Consider the following 15,080-nt stretch of genomic DNA (forward strand, 5'->3'; position numbering starts at 1 on the left):
ATTCTGATATTCTTTAGCTCCTGAAAAACTGTAGATTTTCACAAATTGACTGTAGAGTGAACAAGTGAATAAAGGGAAATTTGAATAATTTCCAGCCCCTTCTTAGTGTCAGTGTCCCTGCTTTGTCCTCTATAGGTATCAGGTGCTTAACCTTAAATATAATTATTTAGTAATTACCTCCAGCTATATATATAGCATTTTTAAAGATGATACAAAAAGTAATGGGCTTCCCAGGTGGCCTTAGTGGTAAAGAATTTTCCTGCCAATGCAGGAGACGTGGGTTCACTCGCTCGGTTGGGAAGATCCCCTAGAGAAAGAAATGGCAACCCACTCTGATATTCTTGCCTGGGAAATCTCATAGACAGAGGAGCCTGGTGGAGGTACAGTCCATGAGGTTACACAAGAGTTGGATATGACTTAGTGACTAAACAACAACGATGACAAATAATCATGGCGGAAGTATGAATAAATACATAAATACATTTCACACCCAAAGAAGATCTGTTTAAGAATGTATGTAGTTTGTACCTTATACTCAGAAATGTTTATTAAGTACTAATTCTGTGACAGCCTCTTTTTATAAGTGCCTGAGAAAATCAGTGATAAAACAGACAGCATATGAGGTTGGTTTTTGTGCATGTTGTTTGAATCCTGGACTCCTTGATGAGCCAAAATTATTTCAAAATACTGGCAGAGCTTCACCACACAAAGAAATCTAATTATCTAGATTTGAGGATACCTCACCTCTGTATGTCCCCAGCATCACTTAAATCCTCTTCTTACAGAAATTCACATTAAACTTTATTAACAGAACTTCATCACTAGATTTCTGCTGGTAAAATCCATCTCTCCATCTTTCTGTGCTAAGTCAATCCTCAGATATTTCAGACAGAGGGAGAATTGTAAGGTTGCTTTCATACCATGTGCCAGGGATGAGAGAGAGCTAGACTTTGTTCCATCTTGTGTGACTGACTACTACTATGTTGAAGAAACTGTCACATTCGTGAGATCAGTGAATACTTAGTGTCCTGTGAATGACCTAACTACACTGGATTTTGCTCAACAAACTTTTCAAAACTTTCCCTAGTTTTGAAAGGAATAGTTGACTTTAATTGACTACAATTTCTGGATTAGTGGACTTTCAAGCTTTCTAGCCCCGTTTTCTGATATTGTCTTTAGACTGTAAGATTTGAAGTCAAACAGATTTGATTGTGAATTATGACTCTGATGTTGGCTTTGTTATTTTGGATGTACAACATGAGTCTATACTTTTTATGAAACAAATGAAAATAATGTTTCATAATTGAAAAGTGCTAGGCAGAGATTTCACTTTTGGGTTTCAAGCAATTCAAGACTTCACTGAAAACATAAACTTGTGTATCAATCTCTCACATGTCCTTTTACTATTTTTTATTAAGATAAAATTAATATATAGCTTTATACAAGTTTCAGGTGTGCCACATTTGAATTTGACATATATAGAGACTATAAAGTGGTCCTTTACTCTTAAGACTATGCTTGATTTGTGGAAATGACTGGGAAAGAGATACTCGAATGTGAAAGTTGGACCATGAAGAAGACTGAGCACTGAAGAATTGATGCTTTCAGATTGTGGTGCTGGAGAAGACTCTTGAGATTCTCTTGGACAATAAAGAGATCAAACTAGTTAATCCCAGAGGAAATCAACCCCAAATATTCATTGGAAGGACTGTTGTTGAAGCTGAATCTCCAATACTTTGGCCACATAATGGGAAGAACCAATTCATTAGAAAAGAACCTGATGTCTGGTAAGATTGAGGACAGGAAAAGATGGTGGCAGAGGATGAGATGGTTTGATAGCATCACCGACTCAAAGGACATGACTTTGAGCAAATTCCAGGAGATAGTGAATGACAGGAAAGTCTGGCATGTTGCAGTCCATGCTGTCACAGAGTTGGACACAACTTAGCAACTGAAAAACAACAGCAGAAAACTATATTAGGCTAAATTATGGAATAAGTCATGGAATAACTAAGAACCAAATCTCTTTCTATAAGATTGTTATCAAATAGTGTAATATCATTTTTTATCTACCTTTAAAATATAAAATGGCCATAATTTTTTTAACTTTTCTTGAGTATTAGAAAACACCTTTAAATGAACACAATTGTTAAAGTATGCTCTTATCTGAATTAACTACTCCTTCATGAGAAATATCAGTGACCGTAATTTCTTTAAAAAAAAAAAGAAAAAAAAGAAAGTTTGCAGATATTCTGGACCCAGATTGGCCAAATTTGAATCGTGATTCTGTTTGCTACTAGCCCTATGATGCTGATAAATCATTAAAAATCCCTGTGTCTCAGTTTCCCTCTCTGCAAACTCGGTAATGACAGTAAGCAGCTACATCACAGTGTGTTACAAGAATTAAATATAGAATGTTTAGAAGAGTGTCTGACACATAGTGAATGCTCATGCTCATTGTTTTCTAAGGACACCTCAATTTGTGGTCTTACTCAAATGTTTCAGAATGACCCACAGATGCATCTTGGAAATCTACAACTGTCATTACCTTTGTTTGCCCTGCTGTGACTTAGTTTGGACTAAGTGCAAGTAATCTTCATCAAAAGTAAATAATATATGTCTTATTTGTGTGTTTTCAAGATCTAATGCAAGCATGTTATTTGAAGCACTTAACAGTTATTTATTCATAGGACACACATTAGAAAAGAAAAAAGTTAGAAAATAAATCTCCTTTTCCTTTCCATATTTTTCCATGAAACTGGCATGGCTTTATTTCTGAATGTTGGTCCATTTTTCTACTACTCATTTTTTACCATACCCAGAAGCAGATATGAATCTAGTTTATTTAAAAAATGAAGGAGAGTTTAGAAAATGGCTATGCTCCATAAAATGGCTGGATTGCTCTGAAGGACAGCTTGCACCCAGCTGTGTTCACAAGATAGAGTTTCCTCCAACTACCTGCTCCCTTTCAGTCTTCTCTAACAACAGAAAGAGCAGGAAGCTGGACTTGGGGGGGCGGGGAAACGGCAGGAACAGATGGGCAGGGATTCTTCTGGCAACAGATCTTGTTTTCACTATGTTTTTGCTTTGATTGAATTTCAGAGTTCAAGACCTTGAAGTTCTGGGGACAACTTTTTCATTTAAGTCATTAAAAATTTATATTGCAGAACTTCACGTTCTCATTCTGCCTGGTTTTAAGACTGATGAATGAGGTGCGCTGAGGGTAAAACTCTCTGATGAGCATGTGTGGGTGTGTATACAAGCTCAGATTATGGAAGCTGTGTGATTGATTTCCACCAGAAGCTGATATGGTGGAGCAGTGGGTTGATTGACTGGGATGGAGTCAAATAAAATATTTGTGATTTAAGCAGGCAGACACAGTAAAGGAAGAAACCAATTTGGAGAGATTTAATCACTGTTAAGATTGAGTGAAAGAATAGAAATGATCAGGTCTTTCACTGGCTTAGAGAATGTTTTAAGCCATGCTGCCTTTACTGCCTGTTTTGGGGAAAAATAGAGTGGTTCCACTGGGTTAATTGACTATTTAGTATATCAGCTGCTAATCCCACTTCTTTCATTATCACTCTTTTTGTGGAAGTCCTGTATTAGAGATCACTGAAGTGGACAAGATAGGCACTTGATGAAAACTGGAAAGGAGAATTTCAAGTGCGTTAGTGGTGACTGTTCTAGCTTGCAAATGTACAACCCTAATTTGAAATATTTGAAGCAAAAGAAGATTTTCCCAGCTCAATGGTTCTGGGTTGGACGTCTTAATGTTTGTTCCTCTTGATCCATTCATGGTTTTTTCTACCTGCTCTATTCTTGGGATGCTAACCCATATGAATTATATCTATGATATCCCTGTTCTTTGGCCTCTTGTTGGTGCTGGCAGGAGATCATACAGATGAACAGAGTGAGGTTAGTATACTCTTCTTGCATCACCTGGTTTTGGCTATGATTCTTTATTACCTTAGATTTACTGTCATAAATCCTTCTCTACAGAATTTTCTTTCTGCCTTCTGGTAATTTTTCCCCCCTCCTTGCTCCTATAACCTTAGGAGAGGTGATCCATTCAGTTCAGTTGCTCAGTAGTGTCCAACTCTTTGCAACCCCAAGTGCTGCAGCACACCAGGCTACCCTGTCCATCACTAACTCCTGGAGCTTACTCAAACTCATGTTCATTGAGTTGGTGATGCCAGGCAACCATCTCATCCTCTGTCATCCCCTTCTCTTCCTGCCTTCAATCTTCCCCAGCATCAGGGGCTTTCCAAATGAGTCAGTTCTTCCCATCAGGTAGCCAAAGTATTGGTGCCTCAGCTTCAGCATCAGTCCTTCCAATGGGTATTCAGGATTGATCTCCTTTAAGATTGACTGGTTTGATCTCCTTGCAGTTCACAGGACTCTTAAGAGCATTCTCCAACACCAGTTCAAAAGCATCACTTCATTGGCACTCAGCTTTCTTTATGGTTCAACTCTCACATCCATAGATGACTACTGGAAAAACCATAGCTTTGACTAGATGAACCTAGTCATCACCTAGATGCCAGCAAAGTAATGTCTCTGCTTTTTAGTATGCTGTCTAGGTTTATCATAGCTTTTCTTCCAAGAAGCAAGTATCTTTTAATTTCATGACTGCAGTCAGCATCGACAGCAATTTTAGAGCCCAAGAAAATAAAATCTGTCACTGTTTCCACTGTTTCCCCATCTATTTGCCATGAAGTGATGGGACTGGATGCCATGATCTTAGTTTTCTGAATGTTTAGTTTTAAGCCAGCTTTTTCACTGTCCTCTTTCACTTTCATCAAGAGGCTCTTTAGTTCCTCTTTGCTTTCTGCCATAATGGTGGCATCATCTGCATATATGAGGTTGTTGATATTTCTCCTAGTAATCTTGATTCCAGCTTGTGCTTCATCTAGCCTGGCATTTTTCACAATATACTATGCATATAAGTTAAAAAGGCAGGATGACAGTAGCAGTCTGTTGTTCCATGTCCAGTTTTAACTGTTGCTTCTTGACCTGCATACAGACTTCTCAGGAGGCAGGTAAGGTGATCTGGTATTACCATATCTTTAAGAATTTTCCACAGTTTGTTTTAATGCATACAGTCAAAGACTTTGGCATAGTTAATAAAACAGAAGTAGATGTTTTTCTGGAACTCTCTTGCTTTTTCAATGATTCAGTGGTTGTTGGCAATTTGATCTCTGGTTGCTTTGCCTTTTCTAAATCCAGCTTGAACATCTGGAAGTTCTCGGTTCACGTACTATTGAAGCCTGGCTTGGAGAGGCGATGGCTCTCCATTATTACTCCTGGATGCCTTGTATTCCCCTGCTCTAATAATTGTATATATTCTCTTGATAAAATTATCCTCAGTTACCCAGCTTAAAGGAAGCATGTCTCACTGATCTCTTTGAATTTGGGTTAATCATCATCTTGATTGTTTTAAGTACTGTTAATCTTCAGTTCCAGGGTTACTTTTTTTCTACTTGAATTCAGTTTTCTTGTAATGGTGTTAGATGAAGCAGCTTATGTCATGACTATAGTCTGGTTATCATATCATTAACTTCCTCTACCTGGTGGTGTTTCAGTATCTACAAGACAGCTCACAGGATATTGCTCAGAATATTATATAGCTCCTGAGAAGGAATTAAAGGTGTTGGTTTTGTTTAATAGCTAAATTTTGATTATTTTGTCTTGCCTGACCATTTTCCTTTGCTTTTGTGTTTTTGTGCTTCTCTGATTAAATTTATTCTTTAGAAATAGGGGAATCTTTAGGAGGCTAAAGTTTTTCTGCAAACAAGAGATAGGCAGAGGACATGGCAGGGGAATGTCTTGTCCCAGGAAGGCCCCATAGAGGTCCTGCTCAGTTACAGTCTCATCAGTCATATCTATTTATAAGAAATAAGAAGTCTTTCTTCATAGCCTCACTTTTGCCTATGTGGTTGGCCTGGCTTCTATGTCCCTGTTTTCTGCATCACAGCTTATTAGTATTACCTGTTCTCTCTGGACTGGCTCAAGTCCATACATTTCCTGATTATGCTTCATCTTAGTGTTCTCTCTGCTGAGATTTTAGTGTGCTTATTATCTGGGTTAGTAAATTGCTACTAATAGTATGCTTTGAAATTTTTACCTTTTTTATTTTCAAAACTAGATGTTTAGGCTTTTGAGTATAAAATGAATCATCTAGCATTAATACACTAATTTTGCTAACATCTAACACTGGCACAACTCTTTCTATTTCCAAATGGAAACAACCTGAAGAAATTCCATAAGCTCTCATGAGCTTGACTGTGCTATCTTCCCAAGGGAATTTATCAAAGCTACACTCCAATGTGACTTCCACTGACCCCAGTGATCTTCAGCAATGGCAGATATAGGGAATCCCTGACTTCTCTCTACTTCTGAAATCTGAGAAGTCAGGTGGCTCAGATGAAACTTTAACCTTGCAAGATGACTTTCTAGAAGCCACCTGGAGGAGTTGGGTTACCCAACCTAAAAGCGTGGGGAATCAATCACTAGGGAGTGAACCTTGTCAGATGAAACATAGGTATGCAGGACCAAGCAGATATATTCTCTATCCTTGCTGTCTTTAAAGGACTGTTTCTAGTCCCAGTGACTTCACAGGGCCTTTCTGGAGAGTGCACCATGGAGTCAAGCAATGGTTTGTGTTCTCTCAAGACTGTGTACCTAAATATTTTGTGAACTGCTTTGTAGTCCTTCTCTCTCTCTCTCTCTCTCTCTCTCTCTCTCTCTCTCTCTCTCTCTCTCTCTCCTGCTTCAAATCCCATTTTTCCTCCTCTTGCTACCCTGAGATTGCAGTCTTCAACCTGGATGACACGGCTCAAAGCTCTGTTTTCTAGGGGTCATGCTCTGTAACTAATCTATTATCAATGTTTCTGAGACACGAAATGGAAGAACTAAAAGAAGTAACTTTAATAAGGAATCAACAGTATCACAGATTGTTTCAGGCATTTACAGAATTTCATGTTTACAATAGTATTCTAAGATATTATTGCCTTTCATAAATGAAGAAAATGAGTCTCAGACTGTTAAAAGGATTTCCTCAAAGTACTATGATTTGTATCTCAAATTCACTAACCCTACTTCAAAGCAAATAATACTTTCATGATTGAAAAGATGAAATTTGCTCTTATTACTTGCATACCATCAAGGATGGGACTTGGGGCACATAGTTCTTACATTCTTTCAATGAGATAGGAGACGCTCCCTGGATGAGTGTCTTTCCTAGAGAACCTTGGGGCAGCCTTGACCACTTTATACAGCCTTATGTGATTAATTACCATTCAACAGTTGGGTAGGGTATCCTGACATTACCCTCATGTCTCTATAGGCCTCCAGAGTTTTGGCCATTCTCTTAAGCTGGCCAATCATTGGGTTTTACAGAAGATTTAGAGGCTTTGAATAATTAGGATATAATTGTATACAACTTAAGAGTCCTCTTTTTTCTTTTTTACAGACAGTTAAAAATTTCTAAATCATCACAGGCACACTTAGCCTTTTATGAAAGATCTCTTAGGAAGGTAACTTCGAAGCTTTCTCAGTAGCTAATTCAGAGGCTAATAACCTTTCCAGTCAGTTTTCCCTGCAGTTGAAACTAAATTTCTGTGACAAGAAAAACTCATTTCTCTTTGGCGTCTCAGCTGAGACACAACATAAACCTGCAAAGCATTATAATAGATTATGAATTTCAAAAACACCAATAGTAATAGACTTATAATTTAATAATAAGACCAAGGAAAAAAAGTACTTGAAGCAATAGCTTGTGAAAAGCTGCTAATTGAAACTAGTGCCCCAGAAGGCACTCACCAAAATGGGAAACATACAAGATTAAGTACCACAAGAGAAAGGAGAGAAAGAGAAGGAAAATATTTCTACAAATAACAAGAGTTCACATAACCACCATGCTTTAGGTCTGACACAGACCATGGAGGGCAAATAAGTTGTCCAGGATCTCTCTGCTCTGTAGATCAAGAAATAATATTAGAAAACACTATTTCTCACAAATGAAGGTAAAGCACTTCCTAATGATTTCACTCAGCAGGCCATAATAAAGAACAACAAGAGACATCAGGTCAATAGGAAATTTGGCAACCTCTCACTTCTGTGACATATCCCACTCTAGTCATGAGAGGGCCATGGCAGACACTGTCAGCTTCCAGGGCAAAAGGTATTTAATCTTTTTCCTTTGAAACAAAACCTTATTTTCAAGTATTGGGGAAGATCACACAATTTTCAAGTGAGTATGTGTTCATGTCTAGCCCAAGAGGTAAATCTGGATCCATCTAAGATAATCATGATTATTATATGTTCCACAACAGGATTTAGGATGGGCTTGGGGTGAAGTTTGGGTCAATAAGACAAAAAGTAAAGTCCCCAAGAAACACTCCTATCCCTCTTTAAAACTAGTTGAGGGTGACATTTTTTTCCCTCATCTTGTCCTTGGACCTGGCTTCATAAAGCTGTGGTAACCTGGAAGAATAAGGGCCATCATACAGCCATACGAATGTAAAACCCGAAAACCATACCACTGACTTGAGTAGGCATGGTGAAAATCTGGAAATAGAAGACTTGTCAGTTTATGAATTAACTACACTGGGAACCACAGGACCTCCAGAAAAAGAGCTGCATTAAATGTTGAGTCTCTGAAACATGGTTTTGGTGAGTAGAGCCAGTGGAAAAATTAGCAATTTTTTTTTTCCCTTGCTTCCTTCCTCCCTCCCTGCCTTCCTTCTTGCCTGTCTTCTTTCTGTTCATCTTTTTATTGACAAGGAATTGGTAGAATAAAGAATGTAGATAATCAGCATCAGCTCATTCAATTCAAAATATGTTTTATAAGCAAGGGATAAGATAAAAACATGATGCAGAGAAAAGGGGGAAAAAAGTTAAACAGTGGTTGAGCAGTAGTGGAGGAGAAATAAGCATCTAAATGAAAAGCTTCCATTATAAAGGATTTATATTTACTGACAAGGGAAGGATGAGAATCTTTGAAGAACACATATAATTATACCCAATAAGATGGAAATATGATGCACTTATAAATCAATTTATTAGAAGAAAAAAAGATGGGGGAGAAAGTAAGTAAACTAGAAGTGATTGACCTTTGTCCTATTTCTCCCATTCAGTCATAAGCCAGGACAGAACTTCCTCTCTGTACATGGTAATAATAATGCATGTTCTACTCACCCTCAAAATATCTTTAATATTAAAATAAAATAATGAGAAAATGCTTGGAAAAGCATAAAATAAATTATCATCATGGTAATAACATGAAAAAATACATTCCATTTATAGGATAACTAGTTTATCATATTTGACACATATTCTTGCAAAGAAATTATATGGATGACATTTTCAGATGAGAAGACTGAGGCTTAGAGAAATTCTTATTTGTCTAAGTGTACACAGGTAATCAAAGAGAGAACTCTTCTAAGCTACAATTTCACATGTATACAAACTAAAAAGTTATACCTCTTTCATCCCCTTCCCTTTCCATTTACATTGGGCTTGTCCTAAATTGCTGTCTGTAATTTCCATTTACAATAGGGTTGAGATCGACATTTTTACTGCAAAATATTCTTGATAAATTCAAGGGTGATTGACACAGTGGAGGTTAATCATAGCCAATAGGCACTTATTCCCTTATCACTTCAGAGCACTGCAACAGTCTAACTTTCAAAAACACTGGACACATTTCATGTTCAGCGAGAATAGAGTGGTTTTGTGTCTGAACACAGGTCTATAGGAGTCTAAGTCTTTTCGTTATTAATCTTATGATATGGAAAGTAGTTCATTTGTATGGAAATAGCTGAATTGGGATGATGTGTTCCTTGTTCAGAATGAAACAGAGATTTCTGATTAAAAGCCAAATCATTCTTTGAAAAGGTCGAAATGATGACTTCAAATGAAACTATTTCAGCTCTATTTTCTGAGGGTCACTGATGAAATGCCCTGACAAAATATGATCCAGTTATCCGGTGTTTCTATGTGATTGCAAATTTTAAATTCTTCTTCCACTCAAAAGTTTTGAAAGTAGATACACATTGAATGCCTACATGCATTTTGAATGCACACATTTTGTGCTTTGTGAGAAAAAAATAAATGGTATGTTAAATTGTGACTGCAAACTGTCAGTACTATAGACAAGGATTACATAAATCAGAGTCCTGGTGGCCATTATATACATTACTTTGTAAGGATGAGCATGTTATTTTATGATCCAGCATTTTTTCTCAAAACAGAGAGATGTACATACCTACAAAAATGACTCTATATACCCTAAAAACATGTGCATAAATTGTGCATGGAAAGAATACTCATAAAAGACCTGAAAAAGCCCCAAATGTCCATTAACAATAAATGAAAAAATAAAGATGGGTCACACAGATATGATATGCAAATAAGTTACACCCAACAGAGGGCATATGCATGACTTTATTTCCATAAAATATAAGAATAGACAAATATTACCTATGGTGCTCTGGAACTTTCTTGTTTGAAGGCAGGAGGATAAGGGGATGAGAGAGGATGAGATGGTTGGATGATATCACCAACTTGATGGACATGAGTTTTAGCAAGCTCTGGGAGTTGGTGATGAACAGGGAAGCCTGGCATGCTGCAGTCACAGGGTCACAAAGAGTTGGACATGATTGACCAACTGAACTGAACTGAACTGAACCTATGGTGTTAGAAGTTAAAAAGTATTTGGAGGTTTTTGAAAGATTAAATTACAGGAGTTACAAGAGAATGTGTGGGCTGCCAGAAATGCTCCCTTTTATCCATCTCTGTACTTAACATCTGTAAAAATTCATAACACTATACATTTAGGAATGTGCATATTACTATAGTAATTGGATACCTAATAAATAATTCAGAGATAATGGTTTCTCAATTCCATATTTAAAAGAAAGAATTGCACAGATGTTTTAGATCTTTTAAAAAGTGTATGAATGGGCTATTCTGAGTTGATTGGTTTATGTTTCCCAGAACTAGTTCTGTAGTGGCTAGTAGAACCAGTTTCCAACTTCCTGTGAATTAGGATAGATAGCCAGCAGTCAACTTGAATTCAGATTTTAGGCAGATTTATAATAATGAGCTCTTCTTACATTTCATTCCAATAGCTGTCTTGTTAAAAGAAAATATATGTTCACAATCTCAAAATCCCTTTTATTAGAAAAATACTATCAAGGTTTTTTTGGTTCATATAAATCTCCTTTATCTAGAAAGGGTATTCTAATCTGCAATTGCATTCCAACAGTAATAATGATTATAATAAAACTATTTAAGTATAATTAATAAGTATAATTATCATTACATTCTGGGCTGCTTTTCTTAACTTTACATGAAGAAAAAACATGAAATCCTTTATGATTTCATTTATGAAAACACTGGCTTTTTGAACTTAATTTTGCATTCTTGGTGCCATGTACAGTGTACAGTGTACAAGGAAATCTACGAATCAAGTTCTGTTTCATAGGTTTGTTTTTTGCTTTTGTTTTTGTTTTGCATAGCTGGACTTTGAGGGATAAATTGGTTTTATTTAAGAAGCTATTTTTAAATTCCTATATTCCTTATATTTTTTCACCTATGTCCTTAACTACATTTTAATGATTTTGAGTTCCAGATAATGATTTATTCTCACAGACCAGAGAGATCCAATTTTAGTCAAATATTTTATTTGTTCACCTCTTATTGCATTGCCTTTTGATTTAGAAAAACTTTGTTTTTAAGGGCATTGACTCAATTATATAAGAACTATTCTAGTTGATCGTGAACTTCCAGATGTTCAAGCTGGTTTTAGAAAAGGCAGAGGAACCAGAGATCAAATTGTGAACATCTGCTGGATCATGGAAAAAGCAAGAGAGTTCCAGAAAAACATCTATTTCTGCTTTATTGACTATGCCAAAGCCTTTGACTGTGTGGATCACAATTAACTGTGGAAAATTCTGAAAGAGATGGGAATACCAGACCACCTGACTTGCTGCCGGGGTCCAGCCCCTGTGGATCCAGGGAATTCGAAGGTGGGGACGTCGTTGGCGTCCTTGGAAAAATACATATTTAATTACAGATATATAGAGAGATTAGAAACAGATAGGGTAGTAAGAAAATTCGTGGAGAAAAAGAGGCTAAATAACTTGGTTTACGTAGAATAGCATCCATGCTCCAGATAGGAATTCAGCCAGAAAAACGAGGAGCAAGAAAGAACGACATAGGGGTATCAGTCTTTCCAGAAACTGATCCGATTTCTTTATTTTGGGGTTTGCTTATATACCTTTTGTTACATATAGGAATGAATACAGAGTCACGCGGGGGTCAGTAGTCCTGACCTTTATCAAAATCAGGTGCTTCACATTAAAAAGGTCTTAGGGATTTTACATCATCTGGCCATGAGACCTGCTGACATTTTATGATCCTTTCTTTCTGATAACCAAAAAATTTATTTTTCCAAGGATGTTTTTTTCTTAAACCAGGCACCACCCTCCAAATAAAGTTGCATTCCTATAGGGTGAGGGTGAGTTACAGTCAAGAAAGGCATTTATTTAACCCAAGGTTAACATGATTAATCTTAAAGGTTAATGCTTATTCCTCCTATATGCTTAAAGGTTAATACTTATTTCTCCTATATGCTAGTTATATTCATTATAAGGACAGGGAATATGGAGATTTAGCAGCAAACATCAACCCAACAAATGAAAATCCTTTCACCAATGTTCCCCTTAAGATCTATTTAGTCTTAAGGTAGTGATAAAGTTACATTTTTACATAGCAAGGACACTGTGATTTATAACAAAGTACAGTGATCTATTACAAAAGAGAAAATTCATTAACTCAAAAAGTCTAGTATTGCTAACCTTAAAAACTACTATATTTCCTTTTCTATATTCCAAATACATTGATTAATATATTCCCAGGTGCCTAAGGATATGGAGGCCTGGTGGCAATCATTGACTCAACAATGAGAAAAGCCCTATGCTAATTAAGACTCTCAAAATACTCCAAAACTCTCGTGCTGTTTATGGTTCAGAGGTAGTAAACAGTCATGTGCGTAGTGGCAGGAGTATGGATAATCCTGTCAAACAAGCAGAGAAGTTTGACCTAAGACACCCTTGTCTCACCCAGGGCAGGGAATTAGCAGCAATTATTGGCACAACAAATGAAAAACCCTTCACCAATATAATTCCTAACCAACCCACTATACTAATAATTTCCAACTCCCTGAAAGAATTTGCCTTTAGTAAGTCTAAAACATCTCGTGCCTCTCAGATTGGGAGGCTGTAAACAATCACATGTGGCTGGACGAACCTATACAGGTGGGCTAGATAACCTTCAGAGGAGTCCGTAAGCTGAAACACTCTTGTCACACCCAGGAATTTTTATTGCCTTGGAGCTGCACGTTTACTCCTTCTCCGAGAGAAACGGTTATGGGGGAGAGCATAAAACAGACTCTGGTTTTGGGGTAGATGCTCGGGAACAGGGGGTTTCTTGAGGCTTGATCATGCCTTTACGTATGCCAAGCCTCCTTCCTCATGAACTTTGCCGTGGGCGGAGTTCCTCACGCTGGCCCCCGGCATATCCCCCTTTTTTGTTTTTTTAAATTAATCAGGAGCATCTGAGTGCTCTGCCGAAGAATCCTGACAACAAAAGGAAGAATAATTAAAAGAAGCAAAATTAAAGCACCAACAGCAACATAACTGAAGACATTAGACAGAATGTTTTTTCCAGAAATAAAGTTAGAGAAGGTGTGGAAAAAGTCATTAGCGGCTCCAGCGGCAGTAAAATCCAAACGAGAGTGTTCCAAGGTCTGTATCTGATTATGAAGTTTCCCTTAGTCTAAACTAATATCTGAGCTATTCCAAACACCTAAAATATGATTTTTTAACATATTGGGCATTTGCACTTGTTGAGTCAATGATATTGCTGCCACAGTAACAGTAATAGTTGTTGTTATTAAAGCTGAATTCCCTAAAATTAGTAAGCCCACTAACCATCCTGATCACATTAAATCTTAACAAGATGAGAGCATACATTGTTTACAAGACACTACATTAAGTCCACCTGTGTAATTCATATGACCATTAAGTTTCCCAGAATCCTTAACAAAGAGAAAAACATAAGGAGAGGATAGACAAGCTAAGATAGAATAAGTAGAATCATTTTTTCTGGTCAGAGTTTGTGCTGCAGCAGCTGTCAGTCCCCCCAGGATATCGATACTTATCTTGCCTCTCCTGCCAGCGGGCACCAGGTCGCCACCCTCTCTCCCTCACTGAAGAGGCTTCAGGCTCAGCGGTGCACTGGGCCCCAGCAGCCAGGCTGGCCCCGCCCATGGCTCCTGGTGTGCGGCTGTTTGTGCGGCGGCAGCGGCAGCAGGGGCAGAGGAGTGCCCTTCGAAGCAGTGGGGGATCAGTCTGTCCGAGATCTGAATCGGAGAATCTGTGTCCTGTTGAAAAATACAAGCACACCCTCGACCGCTATGGGTCGGGACCTTTCCATTGTCCGGAGAGGAGATCCTTCCACTTTACCAATGGCTTTGCATTTTGTATTACAAAGAGAGCATGTTGTAAAATCTGATGGGGAGACCTATACTTAAACCTGCCTCTTGAGAAACCTGTATGCAGGTCAGGAAGCAACAGTTAGAACTGGACATGGACCAATAGACTGGTTCCAAATCTGGAAATGAGTATGTCAAGGCTGTATATTGTCACCCTGCTTATTTAAGTTATATGGAGAGTACATCAGGAGAAATGCTGGGCTGGAAGAAGTACAAGCTGGAATCAAGATTGCCGGGAGAAATATCAATAACCTCAGATATGCAGATGACACCACCCTTATGGCAGAAAGTTAGGAAGAACTAAAGAGCCTCTTGATGAAAGTGAAAGAGGAGAGTAAAAATTTGACTTAAAACTCAACATTCAGGAAACGAAGATCATGGCATCTGGTCCCATCACTTCATGGCAAATAGATGGGGAAACAGTGGAAACAGTGGCAGATTTCACTTTTTCGGGCTCCAAGATCACTGCAGATGGTGACTGCAGCCATGAAACTAGAAGACTCTTTGGAAGGAAAGC

General features: G+C 37.7%; 1 pseudogene; it reads left to right on the top strand.

Annotated features, from left to right (window-relative positions):
* The window catches only part of LOC138432440 (immunoglobulin superfamily DCC subclass member 3 pseudogene), a 47,024-nt pseudogene extending 32,441 nt beyond the window's left edge, over nucleotides 1-14,583 (top strand).
* Nucleotides 14,584-15,080: the final 497 nt, after the last annotated feature.

This window comes from Ovis canadensis, chromosome 2, assembly GCF_042477335.2.
Source record: "Ovis canadensis isolate MfBH-ARS-UI-01 breed Bighorn chromosome 2, ARS-UI_OviCan_v2, whole genome shotgun sequence".
Taxonomy (NCBI): Eukaryota; Metazoa; Chordata; class Mammalia; order Artiodactyla; family Bovidae; genus Ovis; species Ovis canadensis.